This window comes from Colius striatus, chromosome 10 (assembly GCF_028858725.1).
Source record: "Colius striatus isolate bColStr4 chromosome 10, bColStr4.1.hap1, whole genome shotgun sequence".
In the NCBI taxonomy this organism is placed as follows: Eukaryota; Metazoa; Chordata; class Aves; order Coliiformes; family Coliidae; genus Colius; species Colius striatus.
Window position 1 is genome coordinate 6276603 of NC_084768.1, and position 13158 is coordinate 6289760.

Consider the following 13158-nt stretch of genomic DNA (forward strand, 5'->3'; position numbering starts at 1 on the left):
GCTAGCCCCGTTTCTCCTCAACTTTATTGTGCTAATGCTTAAAAACCTGAGCTAACCTGTCTGTCTAACCAGGGCAGTGTGTTTAAAGGCTGTTACCACAGCACAAACAGAGAAAGCTCCTACTGACTTCTCTAGAGTCTGTAGAAGCAGCCCCTGTGCAAGCAGAGAAGAGATAGAAAAGATCCCAATCTGAGAAGAAATGCTGGAAAGAAGGAAAGTGGATGAAGACTGACCCCATCAATTTTCCTACGCCTGCAAAAAGTCTGATCGTGCCTGAGCATGCCCCAGGCACAGGCCTTCCCTCTGCAGGAAGGAGCTTGCTTTGATGTTTCTCTTGGTAGGACTGGCCGATGGGACAGCTCTGAGAGCAGCAGGGCCCCAGGACCACCTGGGACATGGTCTTATCCCTTCATCCCTAAAGTAGTTTTCTCTGTGGGATCCTCAAGGTGAAAGTGTCTGTGAGATCAGGGTTGTTTTATTCCCTGAAAGAAATAAGAGATGTAGTTACAGAAGCCTTTAAACATTGAACTGAAAGTACAAAGTGGATGAAATGTTTTCATAAGGGTGATTTACTATGTGGTTTGTATATTATTGTTGGTGGAGAGAATTTGGCTCTTCAAGGAAGTTTGAAGCAAAATTTTGCTGTACATTTGGTATTTCAGATGATGCAGGGAAAGCACTTTCTGGTGTAGTCATACTTGGACCAGAATACAAAACACATCCTTTAGTAAACTGTGAAGCTTTAACTTGTCCAAATGACACTTACACAACAAATCATTTTGAACTTGGTAGCATTAGAGAGGTCGCATTTTACACAGCTGATCTGCTGCTGAACAATCTCTCTTTAGGCATTAAGAACACCCAGGCTGTTTTCAACACCAGCTATCATGCCTCATCCATGAATTACACTTTCCTGTGTTTATTATGACCATTTCAAAGAAAATTAAGCCACTCCATTAACATGTGAGACAGAAGCACCCTTCAAAAATCCAACCCAGTAGAGCAGTTGATGGTATTTATTGCTCTTCCCTAATACACTTGTAGTTCCTCTGCCACGTGAGGGCTATTCAGACATCATCATACAAGTATCAAGAGTGCGTTCCTTGTCTCAACTCCTAAGAGATGACACTGGCACATTCTTAATCATGGAGCAATTATAATTTAAAAGACTTCTCAGAATACAGATTGAATCCCCACATAAGGAAGCGGTGAGCGTTTTCCGCTGCCTCCGGTGTGTCCATACGCTCTCGCCTTTTCCATCTAACCTCACAAACATCTGTCTTCATCCAGGAAACAGCAACAAAGATGTCAACATCTGTTCTGCTCAGCCAAGTATAGTGCTGATGTTAAAGTTTTCCAAGATCACCGATGTCCTACATTATTAATCAAGGGCCTTGGAAATAATTCTTCGACTGACAGACTGTTTATAAAATGTGTCTCCTGTCTTCAGAGCATGGTCGGTGCCCAGTTGTGTAGCACAGAGCATGGATGAAGGCTACTGGACTGAAATTCAGTTGGTGAGTGAGGGCTGTGCTGGTCATTTGGAGGTCATAAGAAGCATCTGACAGAAATGGCCAAGGTAACTGCAGGTCCTTCATTGACCCTTGTTTTTTGGCAGGGTTACAAATATTCTAGAATGTCCTCATTTAACATGAGACTCCAGGAGTTCATGTAACAATACTGGAAAAGGTCATTTCCTCCTTTTATTCATCCTTGCTCACCAATATTTACTTCTGTTTACTTAGATTACCTGCTTGTCCTGTGTGGTGGATGTCTTGTGTGGCTAATGGTATGCAACATCAACAAAGACTGAGGTCACCTCTTTCCTCAATGTTACTTCTGAAGGCACTTCCCACGCCTGTGCTCTACAGGGCCTATGGATTATGCTGAGGTAAGGGATATCAGAGAGATGGTTTCTGTCTTCTTGTGAGAATTTTTGATGGCTGAGATAGCCAAGAGAGTAAAGTACCAGTCATTTTGTTTAATAAAGCACAGACTCCTTTTTACCTTAGGCTCTGCTCAGTCTGACGCTTCCATATCCTTGGCCTTCAAGTTCCCTTTCAGATCACTGTCTGGGGCCTTGGGCAGGTGTGGAATGTTAAAAATTACCTGAGCCTGAATTTTTCAAAATCAATTAAAAAAAAAAATCTGAAAATATGAAATGGGCTCATCATTATAATATTAAATACATACAGCCTTCCAGGAAAAAACAAACAGCATCCAACACCCCAGTAATGACCGTTGCATAAAATCCCTCATAGACTAGGCAGAGAAGCAATGTGAAGATTTTGAATATGAAAAGAAGTATGAGAGAGAAGCAGATCAACCCTCTGGCTCAGAACTCTTCTCTTGATTGTTTTCTTCAGCTCTATCTCTCAACAACAACTTGTAGCGGTCAGAACATCTTTAGCATTTTATCTCCAGCCCACGGAGCAAGTAAGACCTTTGTTTAACAGCAGCTTCCAAATACAAAATAACTCATAAATTTTAAATGCAAAACAGCTCCTAAATTTAAGAGAGCTGCCAAGTCAAAATGCCTCTGTGAGGCACAGCAGTGGCTCTGGGGAAGACTGTCTCCAAGGAAGAGCAGCTGGGCTTGTGTGGGTTTGGTGGTCTCTGTTGCTCACACATATGTTAAGAAATAAGTGTATAACCTGATCACCTGCGTACTTAGAAGGCAGAACAGCTTTAGTTCTACCCAGCTTCCCTGTCACAGATAAATCCTCTGCATCATTCCATCTATCAGCTTTCTACAAGTGCTACATCCAGCTCTCTGTGCTGTTTTTATCAACAAGCACTGTCGGGTTAAAAAGTGAATGACTTACTTCCCCAAGCAATCTGAAGAATTCAATGCCACAGAACACATGTTTACTGCTGGATAACCATCTACCTTTCCCAAGTGAATTTTTAATGGCTGGGACTGCCTTCCACAGTGTGCTGGCCAGAAGGAGCTGCAATTAAGCCCTGCACTCCGTGATTTCCATCCAAAATTTTCTGCTCAGCGGTGACAAAATCTCACATAGTTTTCACTAAACTCTTCTCCAATTTCCCACTGGCTTTTGGTATGTGCAGATAATTCAGGATAAAACCCCTTGTCACAGTAATATGTATTCTAGCGTAGCATGGAGGAGCTGTTTCACCATGTAAAAGCCATATTGCCAAGCTGTATTATACTTTACCTGTCACCATGCCAGGAAACATTTAACAAGGAAGGAAAACAAGGAGAGTGCATGCGTTGCCAGCTATTCAATATAGGCCATTTACTATTAAACTGTGGAAAGGTGCTGGAGTTTAAATGCATCCCGGTTTTCTTCTGTTACTGGTAGCAAAAAGCTGAAAGGCTTTGTGCTGTTGACCTACTGTTCGGTGCAGCTAATTTGGACCTGGACCATCTCACTAGGCCTTCATGGTTCACTGGTCTTTTCTGAGCCTCAAGGGGTTTTGTGTGTGTTTGTTTTCAGAAGGTTTATACCATCACAGAAAGTGAGGTTTTGGCTGAGGGATCAGTTTTGTTTTCTGTGAGAGGGAGTGGCCCAGACTGCCCGAGTGCCCCAACTGCCTGGGTGAGCAAGGACAAGGCTTGGACTCGTGCAAAAACTATGCACAACCTCTTGGTACAAGTGTCTTGCCCTTGTAGTGCCTTCATCACCCTGCTAGCCCAAAGCCCTTGCATTTGTACCAGTACTCCCCATTCAAAAAGTGATGCTTTTGAACAGTACTAACACTCACCAACAGAGAAGTGCTGGAAAATAAGGGGGTGTCTAACTCCTCCCTTTTTGGGATGTCCAACAGTGCTGTCTTTCAGTTCTCCTTTCTGCCCCAGGGACTGTCTCTGCAGTTTGCATGAAGCGCTAGTTTGGTGACAGCTGTGGAGCTGGGACTGTAGGACGTGTCCTCCCTTTAGGTAACTGGAACAAAAAGCAGGCTGCAGTGTACATAGTTCTCACATTTGATAAAGCAAACTTTGTCTTCCTTTCTAAAAAGTGGAGTGGCCTTGGTGGAGAGGACTGGACATATCTCCTGTGCATCATCGGTCCAGACAGCCCCCAGTCTGCAGAAGGGCAGGGATCTGCTTTTGGGTTCACACAGGCAGAAGAGGGTACAGACTCACAAGTCTTGTAGCTCATAGAGTAGCTCATAGAGAGGGTCTCTGCCAGGCTTTGTCTTCCTGAAGCATGGAGCTGTATGTCTCACTTCAAACTGCCCCAGTCTCTGATTTAAGCACTGTGCTGAAACCCAGAGAGACAATGGCTGTTGCAAAAACAAAGCTGGTGAGTGATTTGTGATGACCTTGTCTTAACAGGATCTGCTGTGATCAGGTGTGTTGACTACACGTGTCAGTGTAATGCAGTTTGGATCCAGGGCATGAGGGGATAGAGGTCCCCTCCATTTAGAGTTAGGAACCTTGAGCTACAGAGAGGAAAACCTGAGCTGGGCAAGGTATTACACTCTGAGCGAGACCCTGTGAGGACCTTGGACTTAAAGTGTGGGTGAACGTTGCAAAGTGGCTACACAGCAATTCTGGCCCTCTCTACAGAGACTTCACTGTGGACTGGAGGAACAATAGGACTCCTCTGAACCACACAGGCTGTGAGGAAAGATGCTGGTGCTCATGGCTGTACCTGGGCTCTCCGTTCCCCTGCTGCTCCTGCAAGGACACCTCGAGAACAGGTTAGAGTGGTCCTTCCCTTCTCTTTAAGTGCTTTCATAAAACTATTTCAAAGTGGAAAGAAAAGACACAAACATGCAATCCACAGATCCAACTCTCCTTCCTCCCCTAAATGGTGCTGTATCTCTGACCCTGACAGTCATTTTATTGGTCCCCTCTTGACTGGCCTCTAAGTCTTTCCACCTGGTGCTTCAGTGTTAATTGGTGCAATTAGCTTCTCCCTGCCTGCGCTAATTGCTAATGAGTGTCTCACCATCCTCACAGGGACCAGAAGAAACTTGCACAAGGGGGAGGGCTGCAACCACAGAGACACCATGAGGCAAGTGGGGAGCTAGGACGGGCTGGATTGCTGCTCTCCATTCCTCTCACGTTCACTCACACAAAGCACGTAACTCTTTCTCTGAACAACACATAACATATCTCTGGATCGTACTACCAATAAAGTAACAGGGCTCTTCAGCACCAGGGAGTCAGTCATAGGATGTGTATGGCCCTTTGTGGCATTCGAGCACTTGGGCTGCTAATATGCACGAGGTAAAACTCCTTAGCTGTCTGCCCAAGGTCCTTGTAAGACACGTTTTATGCAAACACCCGTCTGGAGAATATTCCTGGAAGTTGCTCAGGGGCTTGAGGTAGTAGAAAAGTTAATATCCAGATTGTTTAAAAGGAGCTGGGAACAAAAGCTCTATTGGCTCTTCAAAAGAATAGTGTGATCTCTGTACAAAAAAATACATGCTCTTGAAACTGCTACATGTTTAATATTAATACAAGTATTTGTTTGTGACTGTATTTGAAATGGCTTCAGTTGGCAGGTTGTCCTCTGTTGTCCTCAGCAGTCAGGGAGCCTTGGTGAGAAGAATATGATTAGAATTAGAGAATAGGTTTATTTAAAAAAATATTGAAACTCTTTTCATACTGGGACCTGGCAGTGTTTAATAGTACTTTTGCTATGTTAAAAATACATTCATTACGTGTGTAAACTACACTGTTGCTCATAAACAGCCTTCTCATCACCTGGCAGTCATACATGAGCATCTGAGAGCTGACTGATACTGGCCACCAGACCTGCAGTGGCACATGCCACATCCCTGAGATGCAGGAGGGGATTTGACACAGTGTGCACCACCTGCATAGAGGTTGTTGTTGGGATCTTACGAGGCACAGAAAGCCACCTCCAAACAGTGCTCATTGCACATGTGGGTGGGTGCAAGGTGACAATACACAAGCAGATCTGCCAACAGCAAAGCTCAGTTCTTTTCTCTCTACTGTAAGTAACATTTATGCAGTGAAGTGTCAGAGTTCAGATTTAAAGACAACTCTTTGGCCACACTAAAGAGGAAGAGGATGAGTAGATAACAATTATCTTCCTATGGGTAAATCATCTATTAGCTAACACGGCTGAAATTGGTGGGTGAGGATTAAGGGAATGTGTTCAGGGATATGACTTTCCAAATACATGGATCCAGACAAGGACTAGTGAGCTTTCCTCTGTGTGTGTGTAGTTCATGCCATGTTGATGAGTGAATCCAGCTGAGCAGAAGAACAGAGTCAGCTCTGTGGCAGATCAAGCTAAACCTGAGTGGCACCAGAGCCAGTGTCATGTATTCAAAGAGCTTTGCCTGTAGGGAAATAATTTTGTGGTGGTTTGACCTACAGTATAACACCTTTCCCTGTGGCTTAGCCAGGGAAAAGGAGAAATAGAGAGGGAGTCTCTGACAGTTTGAACTTGTCAATCTGGAGATCGAATCTCTGTAGATGATGCCATGCAGGACTGTAAATAGGTACTCTGTTGTTGTGTAGGTACTCTGTGTGTCACTTGTCAGACAAAGAGTGAGCTGTTCAGGGCAGAAAGAGTGGGTTTAATGATTTGAGTTCTTCAAAAGCAGTGCTGAATACAAACTCTTTATGTTCAGAAAAAGAGATTGCGGTGAAGTTGGTTTTGTGGGCTGCCCCTGAAAGAAAGAATACCTGCAGCTGAGGGCAGCATAAAGGTATTTGCTGTTGTTGAGATCACATATGTGAATGGGCAGAAGCCAAGCCTCTCTCGAGCCTGATGAGTGGCTAGTGTTTTCCATGGCTTATTGCATTTTCCTAATGAAGTGACCTCTTTGAGATGAGGCAGTGTTTATTTCAAGCTATGCAATGTCTTGCACTATCCCAGCTTCTTCAACCTTCTTTGGCTTTAAGCTTGGTTTTTCCAAGCTGTGTTCGTCTTGTAAAGCTGTTCATACATCCAGGCACAGGGATGTACATCAAGACATAATTTGTGGATAGACAATGACATTTAGGAAAAAACCATCAGGCCAATAAAACATCTGCCATGAACAAAGGTTTAAGGAACTATTCTCATCTCATGAAGCAGATGGATGGATGGTGCCAGGCACTTCACTGGCTTTGCTGTGAACTTTACACTGTGCTGCTTGCATGGAGAAGGCTGTGCGGTGAGAGGGGCAGAGGTTGGCACAAACAACCTGAAGCAAGAGGGAGGTAGGTTGGGCCGCTGAAACGCTCAGTGCCCTTGAGTAAGTGGCTTGACTTGCTCGTTCCTTAGGGTGACCTTGGACAAGGCTCTTAAATTCTTTTTTTCCTCAGTCAACTCAGCTGGCAAATTTGTTTGGGGGTGAAGAAACACTAAAATGACATTGAAAAGCAAGCTGTGCCCCTGAATTGCCCTTTCCAGGGTAAACAAACCATACCCCAACATCCCCCTCAGCCCGCCATGGGGAGTTTTCAGCGTGTCCTTTGTGGAGCCCCGTGGAAAAGCCTGGATGCAACATGAACTACGCAAACGGCACGGTTGCAGATTTAGATATAGTGCAATGTTTGTTCATCTCTCAAAACGTGTGTACAGTACTGATCACTATATTAGCTGTGTGCTTTCTGCTAATTAGCAATGCAAATAGAGAATGATTCTTCTTCCCTCCTTCCTTCCACAAGCAGCCAGAAATACATTACTTTTTTCCTCCATTACCTTTTCCATGATTAAAAAAAAAAGAGAGAGGTGCAAGACATAATAAACCAGTGTATTCAGCATCTAGTGGAAAGATAATATTATAAGTGTGAAGGATGGTTTTCCTGAAAAAGGGCAGTTTTATTCATTGTCTAACAGAAAGCATTTTTACAGTTCAGGGTAGAAACTGCCATTATTCTGGTTGTATTGTTTCTTTTGGCAGGGAATAAACTCTCTCCCTTTTTTTATACCTAGAGGTGAGTTTTTACTCTTTCTCTTTGAATTACACTGGTGGTCATCAGAGTGGTGGTGGAACAAGAGTGTGATGCTGCTGGAGTACTTCAGATGTAGTTGCTCAAAGCACTGCCACTATAATTCAAAGTGAAGAGAGTACAACTTACAGCAGGCGCTCCAACGTGGAGGACACCAAGGTCTTTGTTTACTGTCCTCGTCCTCCTTCCCTTTGGGCAAGAGCCAGCATCTGACATCTGCGTTGCTAGGTGCATGGAGTTACCCAGCCAATTACACACCACTGCAACAGCCAGCCGGCTGCACGGGGAGCAGAGGACCAGGACAGAGGAGATGTCCCTGGTGACATCTGAGGACATACAGAGTCACTGCCCAAGCACAGGGTGTAGGTTCTGCTTCTGGTTAGTGATAGCTGTCAGCAAGACCAGCAGACTGATTTGGGAAATAAAAGAGCTTTTAAGGCAACTGGTGTAGATGAAGAGTTGCATAGATGTAGTCAGCGGGGCTTCACTAAAGCCAGTCAGGGTGGAAAGCAAAAGTGAGTTTCTTTCCCTGCTTTTTTCACCCCTAACCTAAAGTTTGGAACCTTCTGCAAAATATTTAAGCAGATTTATCATTTTCTAAACCTTACCACAAGTCACAATAGTGTACTATGCCTATGTTCCTAGCAGGATGTGTATTTATATATGATGGATCTGAGTCAAAATCAGGGATATCAAAATCCAAAGTTTTCAAGACGTTTGAGCATTTGTGATGCTGTCATTGGCCACTCTCCTTTGTGTTTGTTTCTAGAAGAGAAGACTCTTCTGTGGAGAGTCATGTCACTTGTTGTGACCATTCCCAAATACATCATTATTCCAGAAAATTACTTAATCCTTTTTCTTAATCCAACAGATAAAGTCTGGATGTTCTCTCCATGGAGTTGAATGCATAAACTTGGCACAGGTGTATCCCAACAGATGGAAAGAGTGATCTGATCATGCACAGAGCTCTTTTGAACATCCAAGCACAGGACTCCCACTAATTTTCTTGCAACGAAACCAGATCAGATCACTGGCCTAAGGTGTGCTGCGAGACACCTGAATGGAGATAGGGGAAATGTTCCTGTACCTTGTGCTTCATATGGCTCGTGTGTGAACAGAGAACACCACCAATTGTGTCCCCAGTGACAGTTCTATAGATGAATCTGTTCCTAACTTAAGAGAATTACCTCTGTGGATGCATTTTAATATAATGGCCCTTAGCAGCATATCATTGACAGTGTGTGTGCATACTCAGAACTTTCTTCCAGTCAGGCATTCCCGTTTGTTTTTTTAAATGCAGTTTTTAAGTGGAAAAAAAAGCCCAATATTTTCTTTAAGGATGACCCGAATCTCTCTGTAATTTATGTCAGCCCTTTGACACTAGAAGAAATTGCATCACATCCACGTAAAAAAAACCAACCTAGTAGAAAGAGTGAGATTAGACATAAACTTGCAAGCTCTGCTTATAATGTGGAGCAACAATACATGAACATAGTGTTCTTATGCTGCTACTCTGGAGGAAGAATGAGGGTAAAACGTGTGAGAGAGCCACAGTTAAATTACTTACTATTAGCCCCTACAGTGTGCTTCCAACCTGCATTGATATATATATACAGAGAGAGCAAGAATGTCACAGTTAAATTTTTTTTACTAGTATAATGAGGAAAGAGACCAACAGAAGAAGTTCCCTTGGCTAATTTTCTAGCCAGCAGCCACTGCAATGTTCCCACTAGGAGAGACTGAAGAAGTGAGAGAGTGATATAATAAATAATGACTGGCTCTGCTGGTAAGGAGAAATTATCACTGTGCTTGGGGGATCTAAGTATGTGTTCACCCAAGATACGGGGAGGGGGAGGGGGCCAGGAGCATTCTGTTGTGTCTTGAGAAGAACATTCAGTGATGTTTGAATTTAAAAGGACCTCAGCCACTGCTTTGTCTGCTAAACCAGGGAGGCTGGATGGAGCAGTTCTGGATGACACACGTGAGAAGATGTTAAAGGAGTTTCTGATCCAAGCTCTTGGTTTAAATCTACTCTCTGAAATGGAGGCATAAAGCAAAGGTAGGCTGACCATTGGGCCCTAGGGTGTGAAGTCCCACAAACTTCTGCAGGGAGCATCTTCTTGTGCTGTGGGCACAGCCTGGGGTAGGTCCTGCCCTGCCCTGCTCTGCTCAGCACAGAGCTCAGCAGACTCAGGCCATGGTGAAGCTGCCTCTTAGAGGAGGTCCCTGCAGAGGCCAAAGGAGGCTGTTCAGTGTGGGGTCTCTCCGCTGATGGGGCTGTGGCTGCACCCCTGGGATCTGTGAGCTCTTCTTGTGGGAAGTACCACTGAAACGGTTCAGCTCTGGTGTAATGTCTCCTCAGGCGTGAACATTGACGCCTTATTTTTAAATATGAAAGGCTGGCTTTCTTTAACATGGATTAAAAAGGCAGAGCAAACCAAGCTAGAGTCACAGCAGTACAGCTGAACACTGTGTGCCTGTGCCTGTGTGTGTTTCTCTTCAAAGCCCTGTCTTGCAATGTGGCACTTGCCCCTGCAGGCAGGCATAGTCCTCAGAAACAGAAAGGTGCAGTTCAGAGAAAAGGTCTCTTACAGGAATGAAAAGAAGTGTTATGGCTTAGCCCAACACCAGTTATTAGGCCTGGTGCAGGGCAGCTGGGTAAAATGCAACGGTCTGTGATGCAGAAGATGTCAGTTCAGATGGTCAAATGGTTCTGCCTACCCTTAGGTTCTATTAATTAAACTCCACGGAAAAAGTCAGAGGAGTTGTGTTTGCTAAAATCTCTTGACCTTCAATGGTGAAATAGTGAGATCAACTGTTCTTGTGAGATTTGCCTTATTTTACAAAAAAAAAAAGAGTCAAATCTCCTTAGAAAGGCTTGGAGAATTTTGGAGCCATCTAACTTGAATAAGATCCCTGGCTCAGGCTTGAATTGCAGACACTAGTTTAAAACTCATAGCTAAACAGGGCCATTCCCATTTCCAAAAATACTTTGCTACTTTCTACGTTTCACTCCATGTCCTATTTTACACACAGAAATAAATAATCTGGAATTTACTATGCTTGTGTTAATTTAAATGAAAGCAACCTTCACGTGAGCAGTTGAATATTGTGCTTTCTAGACTTCATTTCAAGCTTTTTCAAAAGAGAAAAGCAGCACCTCTTTTTATTTTTTTCCTGTGCTCCAGCATCATGAAAATTTGCATGGTGAGATGCATTTCTCACCACATGCCGACTGCAAATTGTATTTGAAATGGAAAGTATCAATTAAATAAGCCTTTCTGAACTGCCTGGTGACAGCTGCCATGCTGCTGAATGTTGATGACACTTGCAATATCAACAGATTTGGGCCCTTGCACCGGAGATTATAAAACACTTTCTAGTCATTTAAATACTGGTTTAACAAGCAGATAAAGATCATAATTTCAATCATGAAAGACAGAAACATTCACTGGGAAAGCCTTTTCTCCGTGAACATGTTCAGTAGCATCTACTCTGGTGCTGTTTTTGTTCAATGATTTTAAAACCCTACAAAAAGTAGTGAAGGGGTGAAATAAAATTGGTGGTCAGCGGGGGGCTGGGCTGACTGCTCAGATAGGCAAAGTCACCCTGGAAATCCAGGGATAGTTTGAGGATCTGAAGACTGAGGAGGACTCCCCTCAGCTGGTCTAGCTAGGAGATTTGCCTTGGTTGGGGGGACGGGTCTGCTCCCCACCAGCTCAGCCCCAGCACAGAGGCATCAGGCAAGGTTGGGCTATGTGGGCAGTTTGAATGTCTCTTAAAACTAAGTGAGTTTTTGTTGAAAAATACCCTTTTGCTTAAGCCATTTTTTCTTTTGAATGATAATGGTGAGTTTGAGTGAAGCTGCCTTTTTTTTCCAGGTTGCAGTTCCTGGGGTGAAGTGAAAGACCGCAGACACACCAGGGGAGAGAATTCAGCTGGGACCCTCAGCATCACTAGTAGGCAACGTGCCTGTGGAGCTGCTGGCTATTGTGCAGTAAGGTTTTTGGCCTGTGCATGTTTGGGGTTTTTTCCCAAGTTTGTAAAACCCTGTGTTTCATCCAGATTCAAAGATTTCTTTTTTTAATTCCTTAAAATGCCCTGGAAGTAGATAGAGGCATCTTTGTTTCCAGAGAAGCTGCAACCCACAGTGAAGGGGAAGTCTTCTTAGACTGCATGGAACACGGAAAAAGAAGTAATTTAGCCAAGCCAAAAATTCCCCCACTAGTAACTGAGCCATTGCCTTAACAACACCCGTATTCCTCTAGCACGGTTTTTCATTTTCTGTGTGCCTTTGCCATCCTTGCATGAAAAAAAAATCCCCTGTAGACATGAGCCACGGTCTGGTGTGCCTATGCCAACGCACAGGACGTGTGCAAACCAGCTACCGCGAAGTCTCAGGGAAAACATGACCTGGGTATTGCTTTTATGAATAGCAGATGCACTGCATTTTTAATATGAGCAGTGTGCCTGATCATGTCTAGTGTACAGTACTTAGGTTAACAATATAAACTAGACACTGAGAAATACAGCTATTGTGATCTTTTCATTATTTATCCATTTTAATCTCTCTCTATTAGGAGACTATGTATAATTTATTTTTTATTTCTGCAATGAATAATATAACTAAGATCTCTTTATGTTTTTTTATTTGAAGAGTCTGTTTTATAGCACTCTGTTGAATAACATTAGCTATATTTTCCTTTTTTTGATAATAAAAGGGAGAATACTATGCTAAGCTTTTGTACAGGAATGCATATTAGAATGGCCTTAATGCAGTAGCGTGCCTGGCACTCCAGAGGCTCGAGAACTGCTTCAGCTGTGCACCGAGACCTTGGAGCTGTATGGCCTAGCACCAAAGACCTGAATACTCATGCTAAATTGTTGCCTTCCTTTGCTTTTAAAATTCTGCTTTAAAATTCTTCTCCTCTTTGATCCTATCCAGATTGTGTCTTCCTTAAGGCTATCATCAGATCTGCCCAATTTGCTGACAGAGTTTAGGTGACGACTGGTCGTGGACCTTACTGCTGCGACCTAGGATAGGCAAAATCCCAGCTGGGGAAGGGATGAGTAAGAGATGTTCTGGTAAGAGAAGCTCCAGGAACTGTGCCTTCTGCAAGCACTCCCTTGGTGACTGAGACCCTATCTGAAGCTCTAGAGAGCTTCCCAAAATGTCCCATGTTCAGCAGTTTTCTCCCAGTGAGAGTGAAAAGTGTCTGGATCTGGATGGCCTTCAAAACAAAACCTCCCCTTCAAACATACAAAAT